The 13,437-nt window shown below is 39.7% G+C and overlaps 1 protein-coding gene across 10 annotated transcripts in view; it reads right to left on the reverse strand.

Annotated features, from left to right (window-relative positions):
- Positions 1-13,437, reverse strand: part of FUT8 (fucosyltransferase 8) — a 446,072-nt gene that overhangs the window by 396,534 nt on the left and 36,101 nt on the right. The gene's annotated exons all lie outside the window — the stretch shown is intronic.

Here is a 13,437-nt window from a genome sequence, read left to right on the forward strand (position 1 = left end):
AAAAGAGAAGATGGGCTGATCAGGTGGTGAATGTGAGGGACAACAGTGAGACAGTCAGTGTTCCACTAGTATCTTGGTAATGTAAGGGGAAAGCAATAAAGGCCTCAAGCACTTTAGGTGGACTCCCTGTGGAACTTCTAGAATATGGACATATCATACAGGATGAGCAGGTGAAAGGAACTCCTGAACTGATTGATGAATATTTGAGTATATGTAACTTAAGAGAAAAGAAACAATCCAAACCATTTGTGGAGGAAGAAGTCCAAAGGTATTCAATCAAATCAATAAAAATCCATTAAGCATCTATGTGTCAGGCACTGGAGATACAAAAAGAAGCAAAAGAGAGTCCCTGTCCTCAAGGAGCTTACAATCTAATGGGAGAGACAAGAGGCAAACAAATACATGCATGTATTGAGTTAGACGGGTCCTAAATGTGATCTAGTCTAACCCCTTCATCTTACAGATGAGGAAACCAAGGCCCAGGGTGGTTAAGCCATCTCTCCGAAGTCATAAAGAAAGTGATGTCAGAGACAAGACTTGAACTCAAAACCTCTGACTCCAGAGGCAGGGCTTTTCCCACTGTTTCCTGCTATCTCCTTTCTTAATGGTGTTTCTGCAGAACTTATATTTCAGCTTCCTCTTTCTTTGACACACTTACATACACATTTCTACCTCCACTGTACATGAGTTAGGATTTAAAGTATGAATCTGAAATAGGTTAACAACTATGTCTTTTGTTATTTCTACTTTAAAATTAGATTGCCTTTACCTAAATTCTTTCAACTTATTCTGTTAAAACCTGCATTTCAAATATTACTACTATGGTTGAAAATATATTAATTAATCATTTTTAAGAGTCTGTTTATTATGGTATGGTCTCAGTTCAATTTTTCAAATTTATATTATTTAATATCTCATACCCTGAAAATGGAAGGTTGACTGGTCCTCAGTATAACAGCCAACAACTACATCTAGCAGCAGACTCCTACAGACTGGGGCTGCAATTAATCTCAGGGCATACTGTAGGAAGCAATCAATTAACCATAATCTCTAGCTCTCAACTCTAAACTGAACATCAGATTCTAACAGAGAGATCCCATAAGCTAACAATCTTACTCCCACTTTCTACTTCTTTCTTTCTGACATCCATCTTGAAGTTTTTTCTCTCTCTCATATTTCCATGGAGTCATTAAAAGGAGTGGACAGCATCAACAGTGATTTAACATTCAAGCTAAGAACAAAAAAAAAATTATCTTCATTTCAAAATCACATTTTGACATTTAGAGCTTGGTTTGTATAGTTATAAAGAAGGATATGCAAATTAATTCGAGGTTTCTACCAGAAAAGAAAAAAAGGGGGAAAAAGAAACAAAAGAAAAGGGCATCTGGAAAATTAACACCAAAATAAAATGAAATGGTCATGTTCTGTCATATTGGTCTTGATTATGTTTCAAGATTTTTAAAATCACACAAAACTCCATCTCTCATCTCTGTCTGTACCTTTTGACTGGAAGGCTCTTCCTCCTCACCTTTGCCTACCAGATCCCTGGCTTCCCTCCAGACTGAGTACAAATCCCACCTTCTTAAAGAGGCCTTTCCTGGTTTCCCATCCACCCCTCTAGGAGCCCCTACCACCAGTACCAGTATTTTCTCTCTCAGATGACCTTTCACATTGCATTTATCTTTTATGTACAGTTATTTTAGGTGGTCACTCAAGTCCCTAGATGGTAGGGACTTTATTTTTTAGTGTGCCCAGAATTTAACACTGTGCCTAGCACATAGCAAGAGCTTACTAAATGCCAATTACAATTTTATCAACCCAGATTTTTTTTTTTATTTAACTTTTAACATTCATTTTCACAAATTTTTGGGTTACAAATTTTCTCCCCTTTCATCCCCTCCCCCCCCAAACACCAAGCATTCTAATTGCCCCTGTGACCAATCTACTCTCTCTTCTATCATCCCTCTCTGCCCTTGTCTCCGTCTTCTCTTTTGTCCTGTAGGGCCAGATAGCTTTCTATACCCCTTTACCTGTATTTCTTATTTCCTAGTGGTAAGAACATTACAGTTGATCCTAACACTTTGAGTTCCACCTTCTTTACCTCCCTCCCTCTCCACCCCTTCCCTTTGGAAGGCAAGCAATTCAATATAGGCCAAATCTGTGTAGTCTTGCAAATGACTTCCATAATAGTTGTGTTGTATAGGACTAACTATATTTCCCTCCATCCTATCCTGTCCCCCATTACTTCTATTCTCTTTTGATCCTATCCCTCCCCATGAGTGTCGACCTCGTATTGCATTCTCCTCCCCATGCCCTCCCTTCTATCATCCCCCCCACCCTGCTTGTCCCCTTGTCCCCCAATTTCCTGTATTGTGAGATAGGTTTTCCTACCAAAATGAGTGTGCATTTTATTCTTTCCTTTAGTGGAATGTGATGAGAGTAGACTTCATGTTTTTCTCTCACCTCCCCTCTTTATCCCTCCACTAATGAGTCTTTTGCTTGCCTCTTTTATGAGAGATAATTTGCCCCATTCCATTTCTCCCTTTCTCCTCCCAATATCTTTCTCTCTCACTGCTTGATTTCATTTTTTTTTTAAGATATGATCCCATCCTCTTCAATTCACTCTGTGCACTCTGCCTCTATGTATGTGTGCGTGTGTGCATGTGTGTGTGTGTACTCCCACCCAGTACCCAGATACTGAAATGTTTCAAGAGTTACAAATATTGTCTTTCCATGTAGGAATGTAAACAGTTCAACTTTAGTAAGTCCCTTATGACTTCTCTTTGCTGTTCACCTTTTCATGGTTCTCTTCATTCTTGTGTTTGAAAGTCAAATTTTCTTTTCAGCTCTGATCTTTTCATCAAGAATGTTTGAAAATCCTTTATTTCATTGAAAGACCATTTTTTCCCCTGAAGTATTATACTCAGTTTTGCTGGGTAGGTGATTCTTGGTTTTAGTCCTAGTTCCTTTGACTTCTGAAATATCATATTCCATGCCCTTTGATCCCTTAATGTAGAAGCTGCTAGATCTTGTGTTATCCTGATTGTATTCCCACAATACTTGAATTGTTTCTTTCTAGCTGCTTGCAATATTTTCTCCTTGACCTGGGAACTCTGGAATTTGGCCACAATGTTCCTAGGAGTTTCTCTTTTTGGATCTCTTTCATGCGGTGTTCTGTGGATTCCTTGAATATTTATTTTGCCCTCTGGTTCTAGAATCTCAGGGCAGTTTTCCTTGATAAATTCATGGAAGATGATGTCTAGGCTCTTCTTTTGATCATGGCTTTCAGGTAGTCCCATAATTTTTAAATTGTCTCTCCTGAATCTATTTTCCAGGTCAGTTGTTTTTCCAATGAGATATTTCACATTATCTTCCATTTTTCCATTCTTCTCTCTTTGTTCTGTGATATCATGCTTTCTCACAAAGTCCTTAGCCTCCATCTGTGCCATTCTAGTTTTGAAAGAACTATTTTCTTCAGTGAGCTTTTGAATCTCCTTTTCCATTTGGCTAATTCTGCTTTTGAAAGCATTCTTCTCCCCATTGGCTTTTTGAGCCTCTTTTGCCAATTGAGTTAGGCTAGTTTTCAAGGTGTTAATTTCTTCAACATTTTTTTGGGTCTCCTTTAGCAGGATGCTGATCTGCTGTTCATGCTTTTCTTTCATCTCTCTCATTTCTCTTCCCAGTTTTTCCTCCACCTCCCTAACTTGATTTTCAAAATTCTTTTTGAGCTCTTCCATGGCCTGAGCCCATTGGGTGGGCTGGGACACAGAAGCCTTGATTTCTGTGTCTTTGCCTGATGGTAAGCATTGTTCTTCCTCATCAGAAAGGAAGGGAGGAAATGCCTGTTCTCCAAGAAAGTAGCCTTCAATAGTCTTATTTCTTTTCCCTTTTCTGGGCATTTTCCCAGCCAGTGACTTGACCTCTGAATATTCTCCTCACACCCACCTCGCCTCCTGATCCTCCCAGCCAGCGTTTGGGGACTGAGATTCAAATGCTGCTTCCAGCCTTAGGGCTTTTGCCGGGGGCAGGGCTGCTATTCAGTGTGAGAATTAAGTTCAGGTGGTCAGGTCGGGGCAGGGCCACCTCTCAGGCTCAGTTCCCTCAGGGGGTTTATGCACAGACCTTCCACAATGGATCCAGGCTCCCACCCGCTTGGGGAGCCCCTGTCTGCAGCCGCCTCTCAGCTTCTACCTCCCGGGGGGGCCCGAATCATGGGGGCACCCTACTCCCCTCTCGACCCGCCAAAGAGACTCTCTCACCGACCCCCGTCACCTGTGGGCGGAGGGACTTGTGCGGCTGCTGGAGATCCCGTCCCTGAAGCCTGCTCGGGTCTGTTTCTCTTGGTGCCGTGGCCGCAGCAGCTCTGGGCTGGGCTGGGCTCCGCGTCTGCAGCGCGACGGACCTTTTGCGAGAGGTCCCTCTGTGGGTGGAGGGACCCGCGTGGCCGCTGGAGATCCCGTCCCCAAAGCCCACTCGGATCTTTTCCTCTCGGTGCCGTGGGCACTGCAGGGCTGCCCTCAGCTCCCAGTCCCAGCGCCCAGTCCGCAGCGCGAAGGACCCCCCGTGAGAGGTTTGCAGGTCCCTCCGGAACAGAAATCTCCCTCGCTCCAATATTCCGTGGCCTCTGGGTGCAGAATTCGCCGTGAGTTACTCCCCTGTAGCCGTTCTGTGGGTTGTGGGTTCAGAGCTATGTGTATGTGCGTCTTTCCACTCCGCCATCTTGGCTCCGCCCCAGATTTTTTTATAACTAAAACTTAAATACATAATAAGAAAAAGAAACATTAGAAACTTAAATATTGAAACAAATACAAAATAAGGAAAAAAAGTTTATCATGTGCACAGCAGAACTTAAAAGAGGATTCAAAATCTACATAGCAATAAATTTCCATTTCAAGAAAGCCCATATAATAAATTCTACGCATTGAGAGCAACGTGTTGAGAGCTTGAGTTCATCTTTGCTTCCTTGTAAATCTTCTTTTGTTCTCTGCTCTCCACTTTTTTTTTTAATTTTTCCCCCTTCCTTCCCCCTCATAAGGCTACAATGAAGCGCATATATGTAAAAAAAAAAAAAACAATCTGAATTTAATAGAAGGACTCAGTAAGGACAGACTGTTTACCTTTCACGTACGTAAAATGTAAAGCATATGTCTAAGATTATTAGTAACTGGGTAGTTCTTAAGAAAGATGATGGTAGAACTGAGTATGAGATGACTTTAAAAAGTTGGTTGGGGAAGGAGGGCTGGTAGTTCCAGAAACCCATCCAGAAGAGTTTAAAAGTCTTATAAATTCAGAAAGAAATAAAATTCCAAGGGGATAGAAAGTGGGGAGAGGATAAAGGAGGGAATCTTTATTTTTCTTGGCTCTTGTATGTCAAATCTTCTATTAAAGTTCAGGTTTTTGGTTTGTTTTTTTTAACAAAGTCTTTAAAGTCTGACAGTTCATTAAATGTCCTTTTTTTTCATTCAGGATTATGCTTAGGTTTGCTGGGTATGATATTTTCGGCCACAACCCCAGTTCTTTTGCTCTTCAATATATGGTGTTCCAAGACTTGCAGTCTTTTAGTGTTGCCACTGCTGGGATTTGTGATTCCAACTGTGGCACTACCATATGTAAACTGCTTTTTCCTTGTTGCTTATAATATTTTATCCTTGAACTGGGGGTTTCAGAATTTGACTATAGTATTCCTGTGGGGTTTTCCACTTTGGATCTCTTTCAGGTGGCGATCAGTTTATTTTTTTTTCTATTTCTACTTTCCCCTCTTCTTCTAATACTTGAGGACAATTTTCTTTTATTACTTCTTGTGTTATTGTATCAAGATAATATAGATTTCAGGATAGTCTGATTATTCTTATGTTTTCTTTTTTTAATTTGTTCTCCAGATCAGATGTTTTTCTTATGAGATGTTTAATATTCTCTTCTATTTTTTTCATCCCTTATATTTTGTTTTATTATTTTTTGATCTCCTATGACTTCACTGGTTTCCCCTTGCTTACTTCTGATTATCAAGGAATCATTTTCTTCCTGAAGATTCTGGATCTCCTTTTTTAATTGGCTGTCGTTCTTTTTATACTCTTCTTTTTCTTGGATTATTCTCATTTTTTTTAGTTTTTACTCAATTTCTCTCATTTGATTTTTAAAGTCTTTTTTTTTAAGTTTTAGGAATTCTTTTTGAGCAGGTGACTATTTGATATTACTCCTTCAGGGAGAAAAGGGTTTCTTTCCTTCAGTATCCTCCTCTGAAGACCAACCCCAGTCTTCTCTATTCCCATAATAACACCCTATGGTTGGATTCTTTCTCCTTTGCCTCTGCATTTTTTTGAATTTGTAATAACTTTGTTTTTGTAATCACCTCTAGTCCTGGAGTACAGGGGCAGCGGTGGGGTTGGGGAGGTTGATGCCTCTGACCTGATTCTCCAGTTCTCCCCACTGGCTTGGAACCTAAACCAATATTTCCAGCCTCCTCTAAGTGCCCAAGGCAACAGGGTCCTATCCCACTTTTTCTGCACTTACCAGGTGTGTGCTGGTTCCTTCTCACCCCAACCTTCCCCCCATCCCATCTCCATAGCATAGGTGGGTCTGGTATTCCTTGTCAGGAGAGGTTCCCTCAATCTTCTCTGCTCAAAACCCAATTCCACTCACTGTATATATGTGTGTGTGTGTGTGTGTGTGTGTGTGTGTTGGGGGGGGGGGCGGGGAGTGAAGGAGAGCTACGGGGTCCAGGCAGCTTCCCAACCTACCTAATGCCCAGGGCTTGCCACTTGCTGTGTAAATGAATTTAGGACTCAGCCTGGAGGCCTTTAGTCTTCAGAGACCAAAGCTCTTCCTGGAATTTTTCTTCAGATCTTTTTCTGTTTGTCCCAGGAGGACCCCTGTTCTATCCCTATTCATTTATTTTTAGCACTCTATGCTGACCCTGAGGTGCTATTTTATCTCTTCTGTGGGGGAAAGTATGGAGAGCTTGGAATTTTCTGACCTATTCTGCCATCTTCCCAGAATCCTCTCTTATCTCCTCAGGTTTTAACAAACCAAAGAATAACCTTAAGTGAGATAACAGATATAAGGCACTTTGAAACATCTACAACACTAAAGACATGTAAGATATTATAATTATAATTATTGCTAAATTTTCCCTAATCTAACCTAATTGGCCTATAACAACCCACTCTCCCAGACCTGACCTAGCACTTACATGTAGTGGAAAAAAAGAGTGCTAGATTTGCAGTTAGAAAATCTGATTTCAAATCTTCACTCTACAATTCATTGCCTGTACCCTTTGGCAAGTCTCTTTATATCTACAGATCTATGGACCTCAGTTTCCTCATTTGCAAAATGAGAAAAGGAGACTAGATGTCAACTAAGGTTCATTTGTGATTAGATCTAAATTTGAGTGTTCTGGTCCAGGAGTAATGCTGACAGCGTATATGGGCTCAAGCTGGAACCTGAGTGGGCATCATGGCAGGAGGCAGTTGGGGTGAGGGCCTGAGAGAAGTACCTTGGAAGGCTTTTGTCAAAAACCTGGGCAGAGGCTGTCAAGGGGGTAGGGGCCTCAGGGGGAGGGTCCGAGGCAAGACCTGTGGCTGGGACCTCAGCATGGGTTGCTGGAGGGATCGGGGAAGTTAGGGAGCAGCAGGAGGGGCTGGGGAGATTGGGAAACAGCAGGAGGGATCAGGGGAGAATAGGGTAGGTATGGGGGCTGGGGAAATGGTGGGAATGGAGGCAAGGGGGGGGACAAATCCTGGGGGCCAGAAGAAGGGGGTCATTTAATTGATCTCCACACACCTGCTTTGTGGGGCACCTCTCACTACAGGTATCTTACAATCTTTTCTGAGAACTGGGTCCTGAGAGCTCAATGAAAGCCATTATGTAGAGAATTTCCATTCATTTTCCTTCTCACCAACAGTATAAATCTAACTTTAATAGAGTATTGTATTGTAAAGTCCCCAAAATGGGCAATGCTTCATGGGCCTCTAGGTGACACCGAGGGCAAACAGTGTTGCAAAAGAACATCAGTCTTTTCTTTTTAAGTTCTTCAGAGAAATTAAATTTTTTCCAATTTTGTAAAAGATAACCCAGGGGCAAATTATTGGGAATTGAAAAAGACTGATCCATTATGGGGATGGGAGCTGGAAATCCCTCCCTCCTGAAAGGAGGATCTAGGAGTAAGCCTCAGGAAAAAACAAAACCAAAAAAAAAAAAACCCTGAAGTTTCCCCAATTCCCTGGAGCAGAGAAAACTGAGAGAATTGGACATACACTTCCTGAAAGGGTTTCCATCTTTGTCCTCTTTGTTTTGGAAAGTGTGCCTAGGTCCACAGCCTTGAAGATAACCACTAGACCAACAACCTGAGAGCATAAGGCTGAGTTCCAGACAACCTTGTAGCTAGTCTGACCTAATTCGACCTGAGAGATCAGGCCCAAAAAGCACCTGCAAGGTACTTCAGAGATTGATCCCAACTGTAGCATGAGAAAGGGATAGCAACTAGATAAATACTTTCCAGTCTTGGCTGGAGAAGAAGTTGAACAGGGAACCAAAATGCTGAGGTTTAGGGATACTGGGACCCCAAAACTGCGACATGCAGATCCTGCCTGAATTTGGCCCAAGTCTTCTTTCAGCCAAAGAAAAAACAAGGCTTATTAAAGATCCTCTACATTGGCTAGACTCTTAAGCAATCTAACCATTTGTATCACTAATGCAAGCAGGCTAGATTGAATCTGAGCACCTTAAGAAAGTCAAGATGGATCTTACATACAGAAAGACTGTGGGAGGGATCTAGGAGTGGTCACTCGGCTGGGATGACAGGAAAGTAACCAAGAAGACCTGAAGACCTGGGACCAGAACCACGAGAACAAGGTCTGGATAGGTTCAAGGGTGGAAAGTGGCCAGAGGCAAAATGAGGCAATAGATATAGAGGGTGAGCCTAGGTTAATTGGACATAGCAATAAAGAAACACCAGTTGAGAGGATTACAGCCTCAGGTGAAAGCCAGATCAAGTGGGGAAATTCAAGGAGAGTTCAAGGTGGGGTTTTCCAAGGCCAGTAGATAAATGGGACCCAAATTCTTTTGGGGATAAGGGGCAAAGATCTCAGCTTAGGTCTGTACCCTGTCAACACAATTTTTAAAAAATTCAGAAAGTAAATATGTAATCAAAAATTAGATAATTCTACTAGCAATGACTAAAATAATTCTACAGGATGAAAAACACCAGGCCATGAAGAATCTATACCACTTACAAAACACAAATGGAAGGACTTTTTTCTACCAGCATAAAAAATTTTTCAAGGGAATCAAACATCCAAACAATCAAGAGAAAACGCCTCTTACAACAATATTTTTCAACTGCTATTTTGAGAAAAAGAATAAGTTTCAATAAAAGTACTGCCCTGTTCCCAAAAGTAGCTGGGTGACATAGCAGAGAACTTCATTGGTACTTTAATTTCTTATTTTCTGATCATATTTTCCTCCTCTCTCTAGTTTCCTTTCAGTTCTTTTTCCCTACTAGTTTTCAAGGTTGAGATGTACAAATATTCTTAAAATATAACACCTTGAATCCTTTAGGAAAATTCTTTAAACACTGAAAATATAATGAATTCACAGAACAAAAGAGACAAATTTCTGCTTAGTGGTTACTGAATTATTTTAAACAAGATAGACAAAAGTGTTTTTTTTATCTTCTCTCCAACTGCTTAAAAACGAATGTGGAGGGTGGGACGTATAAACAAAAACAAAGAAAGTACTATGGTTTGGTAAAAAGACTACTCAAACTTTCTTACTCTAAAATAGATTTTTCAGTTTTGCTTCACTGATCCTTTTCTTCTTGAGATCTTTATTTTGATAACAATTTTACCAGTGTGAAGGGCAAGCAATTCACACTTTCTCATCTAGGGTAATTCTTTTCAATATCTTTCTGTAAAACTTAAACAGAGGAGCTGCCCAATACATTACCAGTATATACATTTACTGGCTCGGGTAACATTTCTGCAGCTACAACATTCAGACTGTCCCTCTGTCATCTTTCACTCTGATATCCTTCATGACAACCCAACCTTTTCTGGTCTTTAATGTTTTTTTTTTCCCCAACACTTCTCAAGTGTGAGTTTTCGCTGATAATAAGCTGCAGCCTATTTACATCTACCATGTGTCTTTCAACTGCCCTTTGAGTCACTTGAAATTCCAGGAAATGTAATATCATGGTGTCCAGTGAGTTGCAACCATGTAAAATCAGTCACGGAAAGATCTTAGTAAAAAGAATTAGAAACAAAGTGAGTAGCCATAGACTGGAGAATGAGTAGCAAGCTCCAGCAAACAAATGCTATATTTTGCATAGTAAGGCCTCTGGTAGAAATGTAATAGAAAAGACAAAACAAAATCCCCTCTCAAAAGCTGAGTTTGTCCTTCACAGCTGGGCTCTCCCCAAAGCTGTTAGGAGTCATCCTCCTTAAGTTCCTCTTCCTTAACTCACCTTTTAAAAAAATAACAAACAACATAAACACATCTTTTCATTTTCTTTAAAACAGCAATCCCCTATGCCTCTCGGTTACTTATCCCTCCTATGATTTCATCAACTAGATTGAGAATTCCAAATCATTCCAAATCACTACCATCACCACCAAAAGCAGACAATTCATACCACAATTATTGCACAAATTATTCCTGGGAATTGAGAGAAGAAAGCTTATCTCCAGCCAATGGAACCAAAAAAGGACTTCAGAAAAAAGTGCATTTATGGAAAGACAATTACACTAATGTGCTGTGGATAGATAAAAGTTGTGAATTGATCCAAGCATTCTAGAAACTAGGCTTTTTTTAATGACTAAAATATCCATATATAGTAATTTTCAGTGGTCAGGTTCTTTTTCTGTTGTTGCTTGTTCTTTTTCTTGATCTATAATTTCATGTCAAAGTTGGGTTCTCCTTCCAGGGGTGAGGGGGCACTGTCCCAAGTTTCAAATTTTTTGTACAGTTGTTTTTAGAGCTAGTTCTGGGAGGTCTCTACATTTTCAGTTCTTCTTTAGTATGATCTAAAGAGAAATATGTTTTACTATTCTGCCGGCCTTTGCTTTGGTCTGTGAGCAGTCTTTTTCATCATGTAACTGTGACCAGATGATCTGAGTACCAGCAATGCAACAGAGGCCTGCACCCAGTGCCACCATTGTCCTACCCTCTTATCATCTGTGGGCTGAGAGTTCTGGCAGCTGATTGAATTGCTCTCAAGGCCTACTGCTAGTTTCCTGGGGCCTGGCCTGCACTGCCTGGAGTGTGCTCCACCCTCACCCAACTGTGACAGACCTTTCCTGCCAATCTTCTGAGTTGTCTTGGGTTGGAAAATTATTTTACTCTGTCCTTTTGTAGGTTCTGCCACGCCAGAATTTGTTTTGAGATGTTATTTAAAGTTTTTGAGAGGAATTTGGGAGATCTCAAGTGAGTCCCTACCTTTTCTCTTTCATCTTGCCCCCACCGCCCCAAACATTTTAACACAAATTTTGTTTTCTAGATTTTGTGTTTTCTAATCATTTATTAAGGTTTTGTAGTATTTTTGGATATTACAGTAAGATACTATTTTAGGCAGTATACCTTTTTCAATGAACTCTCTTAGAGAGTTTCCTTAACTGTATCCCCAAGAGGTCATAAAAATGGGAAAGGGTCCCACATGTACAAAAATATTTATAGCAGCACTCTTTATGGAGGCCAAAAACTGGAAATCAAGAAGATGCCCATCAATTGGGGAATGGCTGAATAAATTGTGGTATATGAATGTAATGGAATACTGTTGTGCTATAAGAAATGATAAACAGGAAGACTTCAGAGAGGCCTGGAAAGACTTATATGAACTGATATTGAGTGAAAGGAGTAGAATCAGGAGAACAGTATGTAAGGATTTTTTCTGGTAGACTTGGAACTTCATTGTAATGCAAGGACTTAAAAAATTCCCAATGGTCTCTTAAGGCAAAATGCCTTCCACATCCAGAGACAGAACTATGGAATTGGATCACAGAATGTAGTAGATCATTTTCTTCTGTATTACATTTTGGTTTGTTTTATGATTTTTCCCATTCATTTTAATACTTTTATGTAACATGAATAAGGTGAAAATGTATTTTATAGGAATGTATGTGTAGAACCTATATAAAATTGTATTCCATCTCAGGGAGGAAGGGGGAAAATGGGGGGAAAGTGGGGGAAAAAAAAATCTAAGTTATATGGAAGTAATTGTAGAACACTGAAAACAAAATAATTTAAATCTAAAAAAAATAAATGTTTCCTTAATTTAATAAGACATGACTTTGTCACCCCATATTCAAAAACCTTTATTTGATAGACATTAGAATCTAATTCCTTGGCACGGTATGGAAGGCTCTCCCTAATTTGGCCAGAGCCTACTTTTTTCAGCCTTTTATCATTATTTACCTTCATGTATGCTAACTTCCAGCCAGCCTAAGCTATACTTGTCATTTCCTCTGCAAGCCTGTGTTTTATCACATTGCCTTTGTTCACACTCTTCCTTCTACTTCCAGTGCCTGTCTTCCCGCAGTTGGAATTGCCCCTACCTTTTAAGGCCAAACTCAAATGCTACTTTAAATAAACACACACACACACACACACACACACACACACACAACTATTAATATCTGTTTTTACATCACTTTTTATTTATAAATATATTTTCCCCCTCTTATTCCTTGTAAGAAAGAATAAATAAAAATCAACCAATCAACACATCAACTGAGTGCTAGTAGATTTAATATTTCACATCTCTAGCCTCCCAGAAGAGGATTTTTTCTAATTTCTGCTCCAGCACCAAACTTGCTCATATAATGAACTAACATTCAGCTTTTTGTTTTTGTTTCTTCCATTTATGTTGTTTCATTCATTTTGGATAGTGTTTTCCTGGTTCTGCTCACTTCACTGTCCATTAGTTCCCATGCTTCTCTGAATTCTTTATATTCATCATCAGTTAAACACAGTTATATTCCATTATATTTATATACTATCATTAGTTTAGCATATTTCAAGTTGGTAGATACCTATTTTATTTGCAATTCTTTGCTACTGTGAAAAGCATTGCTATGAATATTTTGGTGTATGTGAGAATCTTTCATTCTCTTTTAGACTACCTTGGAAAGACCTTGAAATATAATAAAAAGAACTCCTTAAAAAGCAGAACTGACCACATGGAAAAATATGTACAAAAATTCACTGAAGAAAAGAACTCCTTAAAAAGTAGAATTAGCCAACTGAAAAGGAGGTACAAAAGTTCAGCGAAGAAAATATTGAATTAAAAATCAGAATTGGGCAACTAGACATTAAAGACTCCATGAGACTCAAAAAATAATGAAAGGAAATCAAGAGAATGAGAAAACTAGAAAAAAAAAATATGTGAAATATCCCATTAGAAAAACAACTCGCCTGGAAAATAGATTCAGGAGAGAGAACTTAAGA

This window comes from Notamacropus eugenii, chromosome 1, assembly GCF_028372415.1.
Source record: "Notamacropus eugenii isolate mMacEug1 chromosome 1, mMacEug1.pri_v2, whole genome shotgun sequence".
Taxonomy (NCBI): Eukaryota; Metazoa; Chordata; class Mammalia; order Diprotodontia; family Macropodidae; genus Notamacropus; species Notamacropus eugenii.